Raw genomic sequence first — 23,823 nt, 5'->3', positions numbered from 1 at the left:
ACATAAACCATTTTTCACTCATTCAACGCTCTCACTTCACACTCATCTCTTTTTTTCCTTCTTTTTTTAATCTCTAGCGCTCATAAAGTTCTTTATGTTTTTAAACAAAGATGGTCCACGCAGTGGTTTAGTAAGGCAATCTGCTGTCATAATTTCTTTAGGTACATGTGACACCTTAATTTCATAATTTTTTACTATTTCTCTAATAAAGTAACACTTTCTATTCAATAACTTTGTTTTTGTTTTAAAGTTTCCTCCATTAGCAAGTTTCACGGCATTCAAATTGTCACATTTCAACTCCGTATTCTTTTCCTTGGACACTCCTATTTCTTCTACAAGGTCACTCGTCCACATGACTTCCTTTAACCCTTCCAACATTGCATCCAACTCACTCTCCGTTGAAGATAAAGCGACTGTTGACTGCTTCTTGCTTCTCCAGTGTATGAGGTCGTCATTTCTATAAATCAGTACGCCACTGAAAGACTTTGCGTCTCTTGTGCTGTCCCAAGAAGCATCAGATTCGCACCTAATTCCTCTTTTAGGGTTTATTCTTCCATATTCAATGCCATAATTAATTGTCTTTTTCAGGTATTGCAATACTCTCTTCAATGCATTCATGTGTATATTCTTGGGGCATTTACTAAATTGTGATAAACAACTCAGTGAGAAAGATATATCAGGCCTTGTCGATACGCTTAGATACATTAATCGCCCTAATAACTCCTGACATCTTGTTACACTGCATTCCTTACTTCCTTCATCTTCACTCAATTTTTGATTGATATCCATAGGCGAATTTACTTCATTAGCTTCCTTCATTCCATACTGTTTCAGCAAATTTTCAATATAATTTCTTTGATGGATGAATATTCTTCCTCTTTCTTGATTTAATTGTATCCCTAATATTTGTTTTGCCTCTCCAGTATCCTTTAAATCTATATATTTCTTTATTTCCTTCATATATTTTTCCTCAAATTCATCTCCACTACTTACTAATGGTATGTCATCCACGTGAACTCCACAATATAAAAAGTTGTTCCCCTCTACAACATAAAACAAACATGGATCATGAGTACACTGTTTCAACCCTACCTTCAATAACACGTCAGTCAGATATGTATTCCAGCAACGACTAGCCTGCTTCAGTCCATAAATACTTTTCTTGAGTTTGCAGACTTTCTCAGTTTTGTTTTCAAATCCATCAGGCATTTCCATGTATATTTCTTCATCCAAAGATCCATGTAAGAAGGCAGTTTTTGCATCATAAATTTTTAATTTTTTTCCTTTTTCCGCACATATGCTAATTAACAATCTAATTGTTTCCATCCTGACTGTTGGAGCGAAGGTTTCCTCGTAATCATAGCCTGGACGTTGCCCACAGTCCATTGCGACTAATCTCGCCTTGAATTTTCTTTCAAGCGTAATCGGGTCTTCCTTTATAGCAAATATCCACTTATTCTTTATCACGCGTTTTTCTCTAGGTCGATCAACCAAATCCCATACCTTATGACGTTGCATTGATTTCATTTCTTCACTCATAGCTTTTCTCCACTCTTCCCACTCGTGTGATTGCCTTGCTTCTCTAACTGAATTTGGTATTTTAATATCAACTGTTTTCATAGCCCTCTGATTCTTTATTCTTTCTGATCTTCTAATATTCCTTTCTTCATCCCTCTTTCTCACCTTTTCTTGTTCAATATTTCTTCGAACCTGCATGACTTCTTTTGTCACATTTTTTGGTCTTCCTCTCTTCTTTATTTCCGTTGATGCTTCAGGTACAATTACACTCTCTTCATTAACTTCAATGTTCCCCTCTTCATCATTAACTTCATGTATGTCACTTTCATTTTCCAGAAATTCTATTCTCGCATCTTCATAATAGCTGTCTTCCTCTTCTTGCTGTTCATTCGTTTCTTCTTCTTCATTCTGATACATCTCACCATCAAATTCAGAATCCTCCGCATCATCATTGGAATTTAATCCTAATACAATTAATCCACTATTACCATTATATTCATCATTTCTCTTATTATTGTACAATAGTTCTGACCCATTTTTGTTTTCATCGAATTTTACGTCACAATCACATCTGATTTTATCTGCTTTCGGGATGTATATTCGGTAGGTATTATTCGTACCATATCCCACGAAAATTCCTTTTACAGTTTTTGACTCAAACTTTTGACTTGTTCCACCTTTATTCAACAGATATGCTAAGCATCCAAATCTTCTCAGATGTTGCACATTTGGCTTTTTATTATACCATATCTCGTATGGAGTTTTATCATGCACTTTTGATTTTACCCTATTTCTTATATATGCAGCAGTACACACTGCCTCTCCCCAGAACGTTAAAGGTAGATGTGAGTCAGACAATATTGTTCTGGTAGTTTCTATTATTGTTTTATTTGCTCTTTCTGCTGTCCCGTTACACTGTGGGGTCATGGGAGGACTTAGTTCATGTTTAATTCCCTTTTGCTGAAACCAGTATTTTAAATCTCTCCCGATAAATTCTCCACCATTGTCTGATCTTATTCTCTTCAATTTTTGTTCAGTCTGATTCTCATACAGTATAATTAATTTTTTAATTTCTTCAGCAGCTTCACTTTTTTCTTGCAGTAATTGTACAAATATCATTCTGGAATAATCATCGACCATTGTCATAATATAATTTTTTCTTCCATGCGATGATGGCTTTACAGGTCCTATTAAATCTATATGCCACAGTTGCATAATGTTATTTGTCTGTCTTCCCTCTAATCTTCCATGATGCTTTCTACAAGTCTTCCCTTCGATACATGGTTCACATTCCATCCTTACCTTATCTGTCATTCCCATTACTAGATTCTTTTTCTTCATTTCTTCCACCACCTTTTTATTTGCATGACCTAACCTCTTGTGCCAAAGATCATCCACTGAAATCGCCACTGCCTCCTCTTTCTCAATGAATGTTCTTACATAATATGCATTATTCACTCTAACTGCTGTCATTTCTACCTTATTCGGGTCTTTATATACCACAGCTCCAAATTTATTGAATTTTACATTATAACCATGGTCTGTTATTTTAGCTACAGAAAGCAAATTAGTGTTCAAATTAGGGACACATAACACTTTCTCAAGTCTCACCCTTTTTTTACTTGAAGACTGTCTTAATACTATTTCGCCAACATTCTCAGAAGTTAATTTTTTTCCTTCCTTATCTGCTAGTGCAATTTCTCTCTTTTCATTAAACAGTTTATTACATATTAGTTTGTCATGAGTCATATGACTCGTGGAACCAGAATCCAATAACCAAATACAACAATTATCATTTGCACCCACCTCAAGTTTCTTTTCACTTGCCTCATGAGTTGCTTCTGTTTGTGAAACGTCATTAGCTCTTAGCACATTAGATCTTCCTCTAAATCCTCTTTGGAAATTTCCTCTACGTCCTCTTCCTATAAATGTTCCACCTCTTTTTGGTTCTCTACAGTTTGCAGCCACATGATTAAAACCTTGACAATTAAAACAGCGTTTATTTCTGTAACATTCACTGGACACGTGCCCTGTCAACCCACAATTAAAACAATGGATATTATTTTTGGACCCATCTCTTACTTTCCTCACTGATTCCTGATCTCTGTGGAATCTTTCTTCTTTTCTCGATTCCTTTCTAATTTCCTCCTGTTTGAGAGCAAAACGTATATCATTAATCGTTACATTCTTTTGTATTTCTAAAACCCTCACATTTGAATCATATTCTTGTCTGAGCCCTCTTAAAATGTACATTTTTAATTCAAACTCTTCTATGTTCTTTCCCAATTGTACACACTGGTTCTTTAGCGCTTCTGCCCTATTTATATAAGCATCAATACCTTCGTCCCTTTTCATTTTTAAATTTGTTAATTCGTTTAACAATCTCGCTTTTAATTCCTCCGTTTCAGCGGCCATGTTTCTCTTTATCAGAGCCCATAGTCTATCAGCGTTTTTTTCACTACTATATTTTAACAATTGAGCCTTACCCATTGTGTTTATCATTATTGTCCTGGCTGCGTAATTATTGTCATCCCACTCGTTCCATTGTTTCAATTTTCCTTCATAGTCTTCTTCACCTTCCTCAGGTTTTTCTATCTGTTTGACCCCTATTACTTTTTTCCACAATTTTTTTGAACGCAAAATACCTTCTACTTTTTCGCTCCATAAAAAATAATTAGTATCATCGAGAGGTTCAATACTAGCGATATTCCACGTGTCCGACATGATTTCTTTTTCTTACGCTTTTCTTCAGATTTCTTATTTTACTTTGTACTTCCTTTAAACCACAGACCTGCTACCAACTTGCTCACTCATGCCAACTCACGCACTTATTAAAAAACCAACTTCACAATAATGTGTCCTAAGCCTACGGTTAAACATGGAGTGAATAATATCTTACAAGCTACGGTTATATGTGGTTTGACTATATGATGCGTCCTACATACTATGGTTACATGAGCGTCTTATACTCTATGGTTACATATGTGTCTTATATTCTATGTAAATGTCGGAGGCCCGACGTCACACGGGCTCCGGACCAAACCGACTAAGCGGAAAGGAGTTTCATCGATAAATTCTACAATTGTGCATCCAAACGTGCCAAAATGGTATAGGAATGCTAGAAATACGTTATTGTATCGATTCTAAGCATTAATTCCATAGGTTGTCAGTAGTCGATTCACCGAACCGACTGTTGTATTCCGTAGGGATCAGGGTTATTATATTAAATAATCTTCGATTCCAAGCGGAATTTAGGCTAGTCTTTATTAATGCGTACAGTAAGACTGACTGATATCTTGTCGTGCAGACGTACAAGAGTTCGCTTTGATTGACTGACTGACAATGACTCTAGTTTTAGAAAAATGAAGGAATATATATATACACTAGTAAAAAAAATTAAGGGAACAGAAAAATTCCTTAAATTTTTAGGTCATTTTCAAATTGCTCTGCCTCCGTTGAAATTCATCACAGAAGACATCCAGAATAGTCATTTTGCAGCTTCAGGTCTCTAGTTTTCGACCCTTTATCTCAAAAATTTTTTGAGCCTATTATCATTAACAAAATATACAAAAAATCGCGATGAAAAAATTTTAGAATTTTTTTTCTTTTTTTTAAGGCTTGTAAAAACATGGAAAAATTTTTTTGATTAATGCCACTTCCAGATTGCTATTCCTTGTTCCTTCCCCTATAATTTGCACGTCCATGAAGTTCGTTTCGACGATCGGTCGCAAAGTTATGAGCTACCAAAGCCGAAATGACGCTTTTTCCTTTGATACCCTTTAGATATCAAGGGTTTTTCCTTTGATAGCCACCCTTTAAGATGGCTATATCAGTTTTTGATTCGATGTTTTTTTTATGCTTAATATTGATGTAAAAGAACGTCAAAAAACGGCGTTTTTCCCTCAAATTACAAAAGTTACGGTATCTTTGTAAATAAGTATTGTAATGATTCTGCCTAGGTTTTTTTTTTAAGCTCATATTGCCCACAAAATGTGTGCGAAGTTTCAAATGACTCCGATTCTTTGTTCCCTATGAAAAGATGTATCAAACTTTGAAATTTGAACGATAAGTATTAAGGAAACGTCATTATTGCTCCTATCCGCGACTAATCCGTTTGTTCGGTAAAAAAGTTTGTGTCTCTGCATTTACCGGTACTTTTGCTGAATTTTTAAAGAATGCTTTGGTCTGAGAGGGTCGGATTTACGCTTCCCCTTGTGTGTGTGAGTTCGTGCGTATGTGTGCCGTGTATATGCAGGTACATGAATGTGGGAGCGCGCAGGTATGTGCGCCTGCAGCAATGTCTGCGCGGGTGAGTGTAATTTTGTTGTTTCAATAAAAATTCGAGGACTTGTAAATTTAATATCGAGTATTACCACCACGGTTGTGAATTACATCTTGCAAACGTTCGCGCATATTAATGCATCGCCGTATGATGGCTTGGGGAATTTGGTTCCAAATTCGAAGAAGCGCATTTTCCAGCGCACGTAAATTCCGTAAATGCGGATGACGTGGGCGAAGTAAAGTCCTCAAGAGAAGGATGCCTTTCCAAGGTCTGTAGACGAATGCCTTTTCCAAAGGTCTCTAAATGAATGCCCTCTTCCCGTTCCGCGAGGTTTCCTAGTCCCCGCGAAACTTGAAGCCCTAGGGTTGTTTTATGGCCCGGACGTCAGGCCTCTACCCCGCGATGGACGTCGTAGGACGGCCATGTGCCCGTCGTCCCTGCTTTATTAGGGTGGGTCACTGGGATTTTCTAACAATTTCTTTGATCGAATTTTTATTCGATACAATGATATCAACGAATCAACCAAATCTACACCACCCAAGTGTCGGTTGTATATTTTCACTATATTTGGTCGTGGTACATCGATGTTGGCAGTTTTTACTTTAATAAAGCCACACGTGTTTTACTTTTAATATTAAACAATATATTTTAATTATAATGCACTTATAAACTATATATATATGTTAGCAGAGCAGGTTTAATAAAACTGCGAAAGGTCACAAATATGCGTTTATTGTAACGTCTTAACATAGTCCTTAACCTATGGAAGTTCGGCAGAGACTGACTCGACGCTCGCTCGCTACGCACACGGGCTCGCACCGAATGTAAACAAGAGAGTCACGTGCCCCGTGCATTCCTCGAAAAAGTCCCGTATCGCTAATAAAACATTTTCCAGTACGACAATATATATGAAATATGAAAATATGAAATAACACTTAAATTGAACAAGAAAGAGTTTTAATATTACAACGCATTACCTCATCAAGAAACAGCAGAAGAATAGGACGCGACGCTCTTACGAATACCTATATATATAAGACCCCCTTTACCTATGACATCTAGCGATAGAAAAGAAAAAATTAACTGGCGCCAATATCCAAAATTTAGATTGTACATTTAACATCCCTTCTCAATCTAAATTTTCCTTATGCCTTTTCTTACTGTACTAACTTATCTCTAAATTTTACAAACTTAACACTACCTAGAGATTTCGTAAATATATCCGCAATTTGTTTCTGAGTATTACAGTATATTATTTTAATATTATTTTCGTTAACTTGTTCTTCTATAAACCGGTAACGCACATCTATATGTTTCGATCTCCTATTTAATATACCTGTATTAATCAGTCTAATCGCACTTTGGTTATCGATATACATTTCTACCTGTATCCTTTTTTCTAGTAATTCCTCTATTACCTCTTTCAGATATAACAACTCTTTACAGTATTCCGCAGCTGCTATAAATTCGGCTTTTGTACTTGATAGCTCTACAATTGGTTGTTTACGAGACGCCCAACTAATAATATTACCATTTAATTCTATAACATAACCCGAAGTACTCTTTCTAGTCTCTACATCCCCTGCATAATCCGCATCACAATAGGCTTTAAGAATATTTACATCATTTTTATTAACACTAGAAACACCGAGGATTAACGTATACCTACTTCTACCGGAGGGGTCAAAATGACTTGTTTCTTAAATTACTAAGACATTTAAGAAAAGACAGCAATTTTTACGTTTTTATATATTTTGTTATTTTTATGAACAAAAATTGAATATAATCTGAATAATAATAGTATTATTTAATAATTTATTAAATAATTATGCATAAAAAGCGAGTATCGGATGACTCGCTTGGACTTTCGTTGTTTGATGGAAGGTATTCACTTGTACTTTCAACTAGATCACTTTCACCATACTCTGTATCGGAACAATTTTGTTCCAAATTATTTATTTCTTTCAATAATTTACTCCTTCGTGAAATTTTTCCCATTGTTTCTTTCGAAGTAATTTTATGGGTTCTAATATTTCAGCAGTTTGCGATATGATTTGCACAAACATATACTTCTAAAACTTTACAGAATATAGTTGTATAGCGAATATAGTTGTACTGAGAGTTGTGTTTCACTGTTTCTGATAGACGACTGAGTTGTATATGGCAGCGTTTCTGATGATCGACTGAAAGTAATCTGAGGAAACTTGACTGAAGTAAATACTGCAAGTAATGACCAAGCGCAAACAGTTCAAGCCGTGGGAACAACATTTTTTTGGTTGTTGGCAGATCTTTGAGTTTGAAATATTTTCTTTTACGACTAGATGATAAATTACTGTGTATCTTTCAGATTACGTGCCACAAAAATTTCCACGATACAATAGAACAGCACCGAAAATCTATGTTCCGTGGGGGGTCAAAATGACTCATCTCGGTATATGTAGGTATACTGCATACAAATTTACAACAAAATGATAAAAAAAAAAAGAAAACTGTTTTACAGAATTAATTATTTGTATATCTTAGAAAAAGTCGTGCAAAATTTTCAGAAACAAAATGTACCTGAAATGAGTGATAATTATAAGAAATGTCAAACAAGTCATTTTGACCCCCTTGGTAGTTCTAGTGTTAAACACTATACCAAGATCTCTAGTTCCTTGCAAGTATTTCATAATCCTTTTAACATTCGTAATATCTGTGTTACTTGGTTTTTCTACTTTCCTAATACAAAACATTACCGCGTAATTTATGTCAGGTCTTGTCTTCGTTGTCAAGAACAGCAAACTGCCAATCACTTCTCTGTAAGGAAATGTGTTTCCTCTACTCTCTTCTTCTCCTTTAACATTCGTTAACATAGGCGTGTCCACTGCTTTTGATGTCTGCATGCCATAAGTCTCTAAGATCTTCTCTAAGTATTTTGTTCGTTTTAGTTTAACAGCACCATTATCCTTTTTAACTATCTCTATACCTAGAAAAATATCAGGGTTATTATCTAATTTAATTTCAAAATACTCCCTTAATTTGTTGACCAAGTCCATTAATATTTTCTTATTCCTTCCAAAAATTATTCCATCATCTATGAATTGCTAGATATATTAGTTTTCCATCTAACTTGAAAATACATTTCTCTGTCCCCAATGGTTTTAAGCCTTGATCACTCAGTGCCTGTGTAAATTTTTTATTCCAGCAATAAGATGACCGTTGAAGTCCATAAAGGGCCTTTTTTAATTTACAAAATTTTCTTCCATGTTGTTGATACCCTTCTGGGAGTTGCATATATATATCTTCCTCTAAGTCGCCACATAAAAAGGCTGTTTTAACATCAAATTTAATAAACTGCATCTCTTGTTGTACTGCAAGGGCAAATAATATTCTTAATGTTGAACTATTTATTACAGGACTGAACAACTCCTCATAGTCTATTCCTGGTTTCTGTTCAAACCTTCTTGCCACTAATCTGGCTTTGTATCTGTTTCCTTCTTTGACCTGAAATATCCATCTACTTGTTAAAATTCTCTTGCGTAGCTCTTAACCAATTCTCTCTGTCTCCACCTTCCATGATCTCTTGATATGTCAGGAAAACATAGTCATTGTATCTTTCTGGAAACCTTTTAGTTCTTGTCGATCTTCTTAATTCTCTTTCACCTTCTTCTTCCCTTATTTCTCCCAGTGTATTATCTATGTTCATCTCTTGTTCGCTATCTATCTCTTCTGTGGATTCCCTAATTGTAGCATCCTGTTCTCCTGTATCCGTCCAATACTCTTCCTCTGTTAGTGAGTCATTCTCAGTTTCATTGGTCTCTCTACTCTCTCTCTCTTCCTCTATTATCAATTTGCCTCTTCTATGTTTCATTAACTCTTGATCTTGTTTTTCCTCTCTATGCATTTCCAAGTCCCTGTCTTCTTGGAACCGCACATCCCTCGATACAAAAATTCTTCGTTTTTCAGGATCCCATATTCTATAACCTGTAAGAGTGTATCCTACAAATTTTCCTTTTCTTCCTCTATTGTCAAGTTTTTTCAATTGTCTTAAATCTTTAAAATAAGTTGTGCAACCACAAATTTTTAAATTTTTTAGACATGGTTGTTTTCCATATCAACATTCATAAGCTGTTTTCTCATTTATTTTTGTGAGACTCCTATTACGTAGGTATGCAGCTACTCTAACTGCGTCACCGCATAAAATTTTTTCCTGTTGACTATTTATCATAGCTCTTACCTTCTCTACTAAGGTTCTATTCATCCTTTCTGCTTTCCCATTCAATTGTGGTGTATATGGTGGTGTATAGTTTAACTGAATGCCTCTTTCTCTATACCATATCTTTAAATTATTATTAGTATATTCCGTCCCATTATCACACCGGATTTCTTTAGTGTTCTTTTCCCACTTTACCTCTGCCATTTTAATAAATTCTATTATTTTTGATAAAACTTCTTCTTTTGATTCCATTATATACACTGTAACAAAATTCGTATAATCATCTATAAAAGTTATGAAGTATCTCTTTCTATCCCATGTTTCTGGACTAATGGGTCCACAAACATCTGTGTGTATTATTTCCAAAGGTTGAGTAGCCTTCTTTCTTTGGTTATCAAATGGTTGCCTACTTAAATTAGCTTCTAAACATCTATCACATTTTTTTATTTGTTGTAAAATCTCGTCTTTTGTTATATTTATACCTTCTGATATATTCAAAAGTCTCATCATATTACCTGAGCTTAAATGTCCTAGCCTATGATGCCACAACTCCACAGGATTATAATTTGTAAATGCACTATCTTTTTTATTTACCTCTTTTACGGCATACAATCCTGTCTCACTTCTTTTTCCTTCGAAGATCACACTTTCATTCTTACTTATTCTTACTAGGCCTTTATAAAATTCTATTCTTCCTCCTTGCTTATCTATTGCACTTACTGACATTAGATTTCCTCTTAACTCAGGTACGTATAATACATTTTTTAGTTCATACTTTTCCATTTCGACTGTTCCTATCTGTGTAGCTGTCATTACACCCTTTTGACTCGCTACACTAATCTCTGTGTTTACTGACCTGCTATTTTTCAAACACTCTAAATTGTTTGTCATATGTACTGTCGCACCTGAATCGACTATGCATCCTGCACTTGCTTCATGTGTTAAGAACGCTACTTTAGGACTCTCTTCTTTTTTAAATTTTCCTTTTTGATTTCTGAAAAAACAGTCTTTCTCCAAATGATTAGTTTTCTTGCAGAATTTGCAACTTTTGGTCTCGACTCTACAATTCTTTGCCATATGTCCTACTTTCTGACAATTATAACATCTCATATAATCCAATTTCGTATTGTCTGTACTCTTACTTGTATACTCTGCATATCCCTTCTTACTAGGTTTCTGCCATCTCTTCTCCTCTGTTTTAAAAGCTACCACTTCTTCCTTTTCTTTGGTATTTCCAGCTTCTTCGACTAGGAGTCTCGCCGTCAGGTTTGTAAGTGTTCTCTCAGATGCTGGTGACGATTCCCATGCACTTATGAAATAACGATATTTTTCTGGTAATGCTGATAAAATTTTTGATATCACCATCACCTCATTAATTTCTTCTCCTGATCCTTTAAGTTTGAAAGATAAATTTTTTAAATCTGTTGTAAAAGTAGCTATATCAGTCTCATCTTTCTTTTTATATTCAAAAAACTCTTGCATAAGTGTATATTTCTGCTGTAATGAATCTCTCTCATATATATCTCTCAGTCTATTCCACATATCATGTGCATTCTGGCATGTGACTATGTGTATTAATGACTTCTGTTGGTTCTTGTATCACTGCGGATAAAAGATCCAAAGCCTCTAAATGAATTTCCACTTGAAATTTCCACAACGGATATCCATCCGCATCTTTTAATTTTTCAACGTAATCGTCCAGATTTGAGTTAAATAATGCGGCACACATCTTCACAATCTTTTTTTACTTTTTATTTTTTTTCCACAATCGCTATTTTCCGTTTTTAACGTTTTTTACCTTTATTACTATTTGACCCCTTTCTTTGTTCTCTTACCACGTGCTCTCTGGGCCCATAAACCTTTGTTGGCAATTTTACTTTAATAAAGCCACACATGTTTTACTTTTAATATTAAACAATATATTTTAATTATAATGCACTTATAAACAATATATATGTATATGAAATATGAAATAACACTTAAATTGAACAAGAAAGGGTTTTAATATTACAACGCATTACCTCATCAAGAATAGGACGCGACGCTCTTATGAATACCTATACAGGGTGTTACCTGTAACGCTACTCACGATTTTTTCCCCACTTGCAGGGTATGAAGTGCACAATAGATATTAGTAAAGCAAATTTTGAAAACAGTTTGTTCTTTTGGCCAAGTCAAGGTCACCTTGGGTTTATTAAATAGGAACCTACATTTTTTTTATTCATATCATTAGGGGACATCGAGAGGAATTCAAAACATATATCTCAAAAATCTCTAAAATAATGTAAAGGATTGTAAAAATAATGATATTTTTAATAAAAATGCTGATTACCCCTCTTCACAGGAGGTGATGTTAAATTATATATTTAATAAACATTGCAACAAACAACAAATTCCAAAAACACGTATCCTCTATTTTTGTCCATAGTTTACGTACACGAAGTTGCAAAAAAGTAGATCAACATTTAGTGCAAAAATTTAAACAAAAATGATGAATTTTTTAAATATTATTTAAACAAATAAAGTTTCTTGAAATTTTTTTACGCACAAAAATTTCCTATCTAAAGACGAACAATTTACAAAAAAAAGAATTCAATTATCTTCTTTTGTTCCGGAGATATTCCCAAAAACATGGTTTCAACCCCCAACTTCGAGGGCTATTTTCACCCCTTCAATGTGAACGATTGCCGATAAAAAAAAATACGTGTCAAATATTTTTTTGAGAACTATCTTTCACATAAGTTTCATTAAAATCGGTGTGTCGCGGTTCGATATGTTTCCTTGTTAGGTCGGATTCCTCGCAGCGGTAGACTATAAAGCGCTAATATGAATTAATATGGTCAAAGAACATTTATACAAATCAATCGTACAAATCGAGATTGTTATAAGTATTGAGCTTCCTTCGCACAAATGCCGGATGCTTATAAAGAATAAGGATTAGGTTCGATTTTATTATACGTGAGAAAACATGCTTCCACTGCGTAAATAAAACTTTATTCGATTCTCCTCCTTTGTTCGAGCGAGAGCACTTCTTTTTTTTTCATACAGGGTTGCCAACTGGCTAAGTTCGAACTTTCAGTTAAATTGTCTTCTCTCAATTTCAACACTCCCCCTCAATTTAACAGTAATTACAAGACATAATAAGCAAATTCCGTTACAGAAAAATGAACAAAAACAAATTAAGAACGCATTTTCAAACCTAAGGCTAAACGTAACTTCTCAAAAGATACTGGCGGAAGACCCTTGGTCAGGATGTCAGCCTTTTGATGAGCTGATGGGATATACTGAACATGAATCATTTTTGTTGTATGTAAATCTTTAACCAAATTGTATTTAACATCTATATGTTTTAAGCGTTTTTGATCCCATCTTTCAAGTGCATGAATACACGACTGATTGTCCTCAAATACCGGAATTGGATCTTTGAGAACAACTTGATAGTCAGTGGTGACTAAATTCTTAAGCCAAATCAGCTCCAAACTTCCAGTGCCGAGTGATACATATTCGGCTTCAGTAGAAGAGTTGGCGACGATGGTTTGTTTCCTGGTGACCCATTGCACATTTGACCCAAAGACCTCAAATAGAAAACCTGAAGTGGATTTCCGATCCAAGTCTCCCGCCCAATCGGCATCAACGAAAGCCTGGAGAGGTGGAGTTTCCGATGAACCTTTCGAGTAATACAAACCAATATCTGGAGTTCCTTTTAAGTACCGAAGTACTCGTTTCAGTCCTAGCCATTGTTCCTGTGTGGCATTGGATTGGTATCTACTGTAGAAATTTACAGCTGCACTTATGTCAGGACGAGTGGTCAACATCAAGTGCATGAGACAGCCAACGAGTTCTCTGTAGGGCTTCTCTCCCAGTATGCATGGACCCTCCGTTTGACGTGGTGGATGAATCTCCAATGGAGTTTTTACAGGATAGCAATCTTCCATTCCAAACCTCTTCAGCAGTCTTCGGACATAGTCAGATTGAGACAGAAACATGCCAACTTTGTTTCGCTGAATATTAATACCCAGGAAATTCTTCAATGTTCCCAGTTCCTTTGTTTTAAATTCTGACAATATGGCACCCTTAAGATACTTCAGTCTTTCTTCACAATTACTTGCTAAAATCATGTCGTCCACATAAATAAGCAAATAAACAACATAATGATTATCAGTCAACATATAAAGACTCTTGTCATATTTCGATTGCACGAAACCCAATCTTTTCACAAAGCGGTCGAATTTTTCGTTCCATTCATAAGGTGCCTGTTTAAGACCATACAGCGACTTGACCAGTTTGCAGACCAGATTTGGATCTTTGACGAAACCTGTGGGCTGTCTCATATAAATTTCCTCCTTCAAATCTCCATGCAAAAATGCATTTTTGACGTCAAGCTGTTCTGCGAACAAAGAATTGTTATTGATTATAGACAAAAGAACCCTCACAGTCACTAACATCGCAACAGGGGCATAGGTTTCTTCGTAGTCGAATCCTTTCCGTTGGTAATTTCCTTTTACTACTAGTCTAGCTTTGTATTTTTCTATTTTTCCTTCATTGTCTCTTTTGATTTTAAACACCCACTTGTTGTCAAGTACATTTTCTCCTTGAGGCAGGGTAGTTAAAAACCAAGTCTTGCTTTCTTCTAGTGCATTAATTTCATCTTGCACTGCTTCTTGCCACTGTTTTTCGTCAGATCTTCCTTTGATTTCTTCTATGCTTCCAGGTATATCTTCTATGTAAATATTCATCGCTAAAGCCACATAGTCTTCTAAATATTTTGGCTTACTTCTTTCTCTTCCTGATCTTCTTATTTCTTCAGTTGCAGTTTCTTGTTTTTGATCTTCATGCTTTTCATTTATTAAATCTTCACTTTCTTGCTTGTCGCTGTTTTCATCTTCATAAGATTCTTCCTCGATGTTTTCACATTCCCATTTTTCCGTTTCTTGTGTCTGGTAGAATTTTCCTTCATCAAAGATTACGTCTCTTCCTAGAACTATTTGATTTCCCTCAGGAGACCAGAGTCTATAGCCATTGGTGCAGTATCCAACTAGATAGTATTTCTTGGATCTTGGGTTTAGTTTTCCACCTACCAACTCCTTTGGAGTGTGAAGGTAGGCCAGACAACCAAACACTCGGATTTTTCCCAAATTTGGCCTTTTTCCATACCATAGTTCTGCTGGCACTTTGTCCTTTAGAGCTGTTGTAGGACTTCTGTTGATTATATAAACTGCTGATCTTACAGCTTCTGGCCACAAAATTTTGCTTAGACCTGATGAAAGCAACATGCATCTTGCCTTTTCCATAACAGTTCTGAATAAACGTTCAGCTACTCCGTTTTGCTGTGGTGTATATGGGATTGTATATTCCAGTTGTATTCCTTTTTCTTCATAGTATTCCTTCATTTCCGTACTGACGTATTCCCTTCCATTATCGCAGCGAAATCTGCTTATTTTGTAATTAAAATGAGCAGTTGCCATTGCTTCATAAACTTTGAAATAATGGAACGTTTCATTTTTATTCTGCAGTACATAAACAACCGAGAAATGAGTGTAATCATCTATAAAGCTGAGTACATACTTCTTACCATCATGTGACTGTGGAGACACAACACACAAATCACTGTGAACCAGTTGTAGGGGCCTAACTGCTCTTGTTCTTGTTTGTAGATGAGGCAACTTGGTTTGCTTTCCTTCCACACACGTGCCGCAGACTTCCCTGCATTTTTCTTCTGATATTCCGTCAACGATTTTTTCCAATTTTTCAAAACCAGATTTTGAGATGTGACCAAGTCGTTTGTGCCACAGTTCCTTGGCTTCATCCGTGAGATTTGCCTGGCTGGATTTCCACGTGTTAAGTGAATACATTTTTCCGACTCGAGTACCAACAGCAGCTACTTTTCCTTGTTTCATTATTTTTGCTCTGCCTTCTTCAAAGACGATCTTGTATCCTGCGCTTTCCAGTTTACTTACTGAAAGTAAATTTGATTTTAAATCTGGAGCTAGTAATACATTACTAATTCTGATTTGCTGTATCTTTCCATTGACTTCGGTTAAGCACTCAATCGTTCCTTTTTCTTTGGCTAAAATTGACACACCTGCTTTGGCTACTTGAACGACAATAGGTTTTGTCAGTGTCTGTTTATTAATCATAAAATTATCATTATTCACCAGGTGGTCGGATGCTGCTGAATCTACGTACCATATTAAACTTTCGGTTTCTTCTTCCAAAGCATAAGCTTTTCCATCGACAGATTTTTCAGAACAGGTGGAGAACGCAAAACTTGATACATTTGAGTCTGTAACTACCTGTTCAGTTGAGTTCTGCTCCCGTTCTGCATGGCATGCTTGGCTTCCATTTTTACAATCCTTTTTCCAGGGCCCCAATTGTCCGCAATTGTTACAAGGAAACTTCTGCATTGCGTAGTTGTTAGCATTGTTACCTTGATTACTTCCTGAGAACTTTGCTCTAAAGTTTCCTTTTCCTTTCCCTTTGAAGTCGCCTTTCCCTCTTCGACTGGTGGACGCTCCGAATGCCGCAGTACATTGAGACGATTGCTTGGATTTTCCTTTACTGTATCGTCGAAATCTGTCCAACATGGAGAAATTTCGTGTTTCAAGGAATATATGAATTCGATTGAGGAAGAGGGTAAATAAAAATTGTTTAGACACAATTGAACCTGACAAATCGTGATCATTTATTGGCTCTAGCGATTCGAATTAGGGGAAAAAGCCTTGCGGCATAAAAAACCCCTTACAAAAAATATGTGTTCGTTAATGATTCTACAGTGAAAATGTGTACGAGTATGTGTACGTTGTGTTGATTGCGTATTGAATGAGGAGAACAAGGTCTCACTCAATGTTGTTCGATTGGAGGAGAACAGGGTCTCGCTCAATGTGGTTCGATTTGAGGAGAACAGGGTCTCGCTCAGCGTTGTTCGATTCGCGTGATAATTCACGTTGCGTGAGATTATTCACGATGATCGATTCGAGGAGTGTAGGACTCACTCGAATCATGTATGATTTAACCACCCTACCGTGGCCTGTTCGAGGAGTGTAGGACTCACCCGAACAGTGTGTAATGTACGATTTAACCACCCTCTACCGTGGCCCATTCGAGGAGTGTAAGACTCCCCGAACAGTGTGCGATGTATGATTTAACCACCCTACCGTGGCCCATTCGAGGAGTGTAGGACTCCCCGAACAGTGTGCGATGTATGATTTAACCACCCTACCGTGGCCCATTCGAGGAGTGCAGGGTCTCGCTCGAATGGTGATGTGAATGATTTCCGAACCACCCTGCATTGGTTATGCTACGTTGCGTTATGCGGAACTTTCGAACTCACGATTGACTTTTTCGACTCTCGATCCGAACCGTGCAAGCTTCAACGTTCGACTGTGTTTTTCGTTGTACGAAAAATCGCCTAAATACCCTCGCGTTTCCGAAGGTAACGGTTAGGAAGAACTCTATGCTTTTGTTCGTCAAAAACTGTTTAAGCGAGAGGTACAGCTGTAGCTGGTTTATGATACGTACATGTCTACGGTAAGATTCGTTCGGACCGGATCTGATAGACAATAGGGTACTCGGTGACCCGTACTCCGAAGTAAAAACTATTGACGGTGGCCTACATGCCGACCGCTTGGGCCCTGCAATAAATTGCTTAGCCGCGGCATAGGTTTCGGTTCGCGGCCGAACATTTACCTTGAAGTTTCAATTTTGCTTCTTCATCCAAGAGACGACCTTTAACAAAAGTCAGAGTTTGATTTTCTGTTGACATGGTTTCTATTGCGGTGCACACACTGTTATATTCGATTGGCATCGAAATAAGCAGATACACTATTTTATCAATTTCAGTCACTTCGCATCCAGTAGACACGAGCTGTCGCAGCAACTTATCCAGCTTCTGAAAATGTTCCTCCATACTCTCAGTTTGAGGGTTATGTTTGACAGCAGCGGAAAGCAGCTGTTTTTTAATTGCGAGTTGTGATGCGATACTTGTTCGCTGAAAAGTCCGTTCCAATATCTTCCAGACGTCGTAAGCAGTTTCTTTGTCCATTGCATAGCCCAGATGACTCTCTGCAATCTTTTGTATGATTTCGTTTTTGCACTTTTTGTCATTTTTTGTCTTCTTTGTGTTCCTAGCTTCCCGTGCAGTTGAGTCTGCAGGAGTCTCCGCTTCAGAAGGTTCTTCCAAAAATAATCGATTTTTTATACAGTCTAATAATTCCTTGACATCCAGCATACATTCCATACGGAATTTCCAATTTTCATAATTAGTTCCGTCGAACAATGGTATTTTGAACTTCTCTACTCGTTCAGTTTCGGTGGCCATGGCGTTCTAACCTCAAAATATCCTTATTTTTCAAATTACAAATTCCAAGTTCAGAATACCTTTTTTCCGTTCAATATTTTTTTCTAGCAATTCCTGGACCCATAACCTGTTATAAGTATTGAGCTTCCTTCGCACAAATGCCGGATGCTTATAAAGAATAAGGATTAGGTTCGATTTTATTATACGTGAGAAAACATGCTTCCACTGCGTAAATAAAACTTTATTCGATTCTCCTCCTTTGTTCGAGCGAGAGCACTTCTTTTTTTTTCATACAGGGTTGCCAACTGGCTAAGTTCGAACTTTCAGTTAAATTGTCTTCTCTCAATTTCAACAGAGATAAATTCTGTCATTGCGATAGCTTCAAATGCGAGAATCGAATACGTATATACGAAGTTAACTTTATCAGAGATCCGATTCAGATACGATCTGAATTTAGATCGTACACAAAATTTAGATTGTACATTTAACAATCGATCATTCTTTTTATTTTTTTGTCCCACCTTTTCACAATATCAATTGGTTCAACTTCGCAAAATGTGGTCATGAAATGAACGGTCTTATTACCGTACCAGTTTACCGCATTTATGATGACTCTATGGATAGATGCAGAGAGTATCTCAGAACTTCCTCTGCCCTTAGTCTTCATGATTTTATCGGACGAAAACTCACAATTTTTTAGTCGGGTTGACCGCACAGTTGCAATACTCTGAATTCCTAATTTTTCTAATTCAGTTACTAAAGGCACGGTTGAAAACCAATTGTCGAAACAAATTTTGTAAAAGCGTTATTTGGGTATAATTTTGGCTAAATGTAATACCACATTACCACTACTTCCGACATTAAGTAATTCAAGATCGTGTATCACTTTGCTGGTGTAAATTTCGAAATTATAAATGATTCTTGATGCGTCGCACATTAAAAACGCTTTGTAATCCCATTTTTTAGGTTTTTTGGGCGTATACTGTCTTAGCGTTTGTCTTCCTTTGAATGGTATAATTTGCTTGTCAACACATACGTGTTCAGACATTGGAATGCGTTTAAAATTTTTCTCGAATTTATCCAGGATGGATCTTATTTTTTGCAAACTATCGGACGCTTCTGCATTGTTTCTTGCATTGGTCTGTAAATTTCTACTAAAATGTATTTTTGATTTTATGTTGCTCCATCGCGTACGACTCATAACATCGGCAACAGCGGACACTCTTGTCTTTGAATTCCAATACATCTCAGTTCTTGATAAAAACAGCAGCCAAAGAATTGCTCGATTTCATTTACTGAAACAGCAGTGAGTTTTGCTGGGTCACATTGCAGTGCATACATATTGGTATATTCAACTATATTCCTTATAATCTCCTTGTCAAATATCTTTTGAAAATACGCCATTGGAGGATGGGGTGCTTTGGGGTCATTAGGGCAATCTCCTTTCCAAGGGCGATACCAACAATTATTATTCATCTGTGATAGTGGTTGCCAAACAATTCTATGTGGTCCTGTACCTTCCTCGTCTGATGAGGATTAGGTACTAAATTCGTCGTCGCTATCAATGACATATATCCAACGTCGGGGAAATACTATTGTGGGGTACAGGTTATTTAGTAAGACGTTCTTTAACGCGTAGAAATACTTTATTACAAAACTCCGAAACACCCGTGCTAACGCCGTTACATTGAAAAAGGTACTGACCCCTCGCCCGCTTTCTTACGGACTTTTATAGCCCTTTTGCCAAGGCGGCAAAGCTATACAGGAGAGCCCGCGCAAAAACGGGCGGGAAAGCTAGCCTCGCGTCGCCAAAAACCGGGAAAAACCCTGGCCGCACAAGTGGCCACCAAATGTGGGCCCGCTTGCACTTTCACCCGGAGAAATCTCCGAGCTTATACCTACGCTTTCTTTATATTCGAATGATAGCGACGAGGCCGCTGCACTACCACATCTTCATCGGACTCAGAATCTAATAAAGAATCATCGGATCTATTAACGCTAATGCGTCTAATTCTAATTCCACGGTAATTTCTATTGGATTTTGTATTCATTTTTGCGTATATGATGTATAAATTTGAAAACAGGAGAATTCACAAGCTTTATCCTAAATGTACCGAAATTTGCCATAATAAAAATAGCCCACTGTAACCTCAAAGTTACAAAACTGTATTATCAAGAACAATAACAAATTGAAGATTGAAATGCAAACAAATAGGTTGTTATTGATATACTAACCCAGAGTTATTATATCCACCCACAGGTGGACAATTGTCCATTACGCTCTAAGTTTTCCGCATCGAGGATGATGGACAATTCTTTCCGTTTCGTACTCTTCGGACTTACCGTTGGGACCGTAGACCCTCGGCTATCAGTTTCGGCACGCAGAGTCAAACCCGCGGCATTTACTGCAACAATAAGACCGATTTTATGACTTACTACTCAAACCGAGACGTAACTGCGGAAAATCAGTAAATTTCTAAGCGTTATATCTCGAAAACTAATAAAAATCGGGTAAGTATATAAAACCTTTATAAATTCTTCTTGAAAAGCACTATCGCCTGATCGAAAAAAAAATATATAGTTCCATTTAAAAAACGAAACTTCACCATTATATCTTTTACATTAATAAAAATAAAAAAATTTTGCTTCCGCCAAAACATAGGGCCTCTTTTACCCTGCAATTTCCATATAAGCACTTTTTCGTGATATTAATAGTTCATGAGATATCACACTGTCACACTTTGGTGCGGACACCCTGTATAATTCGTATGAGATACTGTCATGGTAGGATGTACGTGTGGAGAAAGCGGAATGAATTGTATAAAACCAAGACACAAAAGTATGAACGAAGGTATAATGGTTTGGGGATGCTTTTCGGCTAGTGGCATTGGGAAAATTGTACCACTAGCTCAAAAAGTGAACTCGAAAGTTTACCTGAAGCTGTTGCAAGATGTAATTATACCCGAAGGAAAACGCTTAATAGAAAACAATTTTATTCTACAGCAGGATAATGCGCCTATACATAAAGCAAAAACTGTTATGGATTATATTAAAACTAATAATATAAATTTATTGGATTGGCCGACACAAAGTCCGGATTTATTGCCGATAGAAAATATGTGGGCTATTCTGAAGTTAAAAATAGCTGAGAAAAAGCTAAAAAATATTAAAGAATTGCAAAATATTATAACTGCAACTTTGCAAGAATTTACTGTAGATGATTGTTTGAAGTATGCTTTATCTGTACCAGGTAGAATTTGCAAAATGTCACAGAGACAAGGTTATCATTGCGGGTATTAAGTGCAATATTTAAATGTTTTGACTCTGTAATCTTGTGTAGCAATAAAAAGTTATATTTATAACTTGTGTTAAAATTATAATTATTCTGTTTTTTACATAATTCTTATTTATAATAATACAGTATTTGCGCAAATGTGTAATTGTTACTATTATCATTTATTTTTTGACAGTTTGAATTAGACTGGTACATTGTTTTATGTAGAATCTGTTGTATATTCGTTAAATTTAAGGTTAACCCCTTAACTTGCACTCTCGAGTTACATAATTCGAGCGCGCTAAACAGGCCAAACCGTGCACACTCGAAATGATTCGAGCGTAATTATGTGAACGTAAATCATGTATTGAAATTACTTAAGTAATACATGTTTTATGGAAAAATGACATAAAAATTCAAAGCAGAAGTTTGTTTTTCGCGCAAAAAAATCGGTTTTTGATTTTTTTAACTACGGCGCACCTCACCGAAAAATCTGAAAAAATTAGAGAATAATAGTTGTACTAGTATTTAACTACCACATTAATATAAAAGTAGTGCTCCGACATCTTCACTAAAAAATTGCATTTTTTCGGATTTTTTTTTCGATTTTTGATTTTTCACGACTGCAATTTGCGATCAAAAAATCTGAAAAAAATCTATAATATGCGCTATATGGACTTCAATGTTTTAGAATTTTTCAGAATTTTTGTACGAAATTAAATAGGCAAAAAGGGCCAAAAACCGGAATTTCATTTTTTCCCTTTTATTACCCCCACGGATGAGATAGGGGGTTGAAACTTGGTGTGAGATTTTTTTTTGGATATGTTACCGACTGACGAATTGGGTTTCTGATTCGACTCAAGGGCACATTTGACTACCTTATCCGGCTATACTCTTTACATTTTTGTAATGTAAATTTACATTCGAGGCCGCGTCCCGCAAAGGTACGATAAAAATACAACTTCATTAACTATATTTACAATGTAAAAATGAAAATTCCATTTTATCCGTATTTTATACTTACTAGTATACTTTTCACATAAAAAATTACAGGAAGATATAACAACTTTTAAACAGAAAAATTAACAAAAAAGTGTAATTTTTTAAGATATTATTTAAACAAATGCGAATTTTTTAAATCCATTTGCACATTTGGATTTCGTATTAAAAAATACACAACTTTGCAATTTAAACCATTCCGAATATTTTTTCGAGAACTATATTATATCCAAGTTTCATCAAAATCGGAAATCATCACTTCGGGATGGTCCCTTGTAAGTGCGTCCACGTGCGTTATCCGTGACTTTGGTTGATACGCAATCTCAAAAGTGAATTCTTAAACCTTTAACTATTTCTTGATCTTTCTTCGAGAGAGTGGTCCTCAACGCATTCTAAAAGGTAAACCCTAAAATATCCTAATGCAAAAGTAACAGCCATCATTTCTAGTTTACTTGAATGATAATACCGTTGATCCGCTGTCGTTTGTTTACTAAAAGAAGCTACTACCACTAAATTTCCATCTTCTTGTTGTTGCAATTGCATTGCTCCAACCCCCATCGAACTTGCATTCGTGTGCAATATGTTAGGTAAATTCGGATCACAAATACGTAACACTGGACATTTTACTAACTTCTGTTTGGCTGACGAAGGGCCTGTTCTTGAGCCCCTCCTCATTTCCATGGCACACTCTTCCGTGTTAAAGACTTGACGATCGCAGCGAAGTATTTAATAAATTTCCGAAAATAGCTGACCAGTCCCAGAAATTGACATACCTACTTTACGTTTGTTAGCTGTGGCATTTCTTTTACAGCTTCTATTTTCCGTTGCCCTGGCCTCATTCCTTGTGTGCTGACCTCTCGATCTAAGTATTCAATAGTTTCTTTAAAATGAGAACATTGTTTCAACCAAAGAGTAATGATATGTCCGCAAAACCTCTAAAACTTTTCGTAATTTACTGACAAGGCACATCACCAAGCTGTTACACGCGGATTTTAATGAAATTTACATACAGGGTGTCCACGTCTAAGTGTGACAGCGCGATAATTCATAAACTATTGATGACACGAAAAAGTGTTTATATGGAAATTGCAGGATAAAAGGGGCTATGTTTTATCGTAAACAAAAATTTTTTAATGTTATTAATGTAAAAGATATGATGGTGAATTTTTGTTTTTTAAATGGCACTATATTTTCTTCGATCAGGCGATAGTGCTTTTTAAGACGAATTCATTAAGATTTAATGTATTTACCCGATTTTG

General features: G+C 36.1%; 1 protein-coding gene across 3 annotated transcripts in view; it reads left to right on the top strand.

Moving 5' to 3' along the window:
• The window catches only part of LOC105662208 (protein-L-histidine N-pros-methyltransferase), a 433,690-nt gene that overhangs the window by 320,911 nt on the left and 88,956 nt on the right, over positions 1-23,823 (top strand). The gene's annotated exons all lie outside the window — the stretch shown is intronic.

The sequence above is a fragment of the Megachile rotundata genome, chromosome 11 (genome assembly GCF_050947335.1).
Source record: "Megachile rotundata isolate GNS110a chromosome 11, iyMegRotu1, whole genome shotgun sequence".
In the NCBI taxonomy this organism is placed as follows: Eukaryota; Metazoa; Arthropoda; class Insecta; order Hymenoptera; family Megachilidae; genus Megachile; species Megachile rotundata.
Note: the sequence above shows the minus strand (reverse complement) of the source record. Positions and strands in the feature narration are given on the sequence as shown.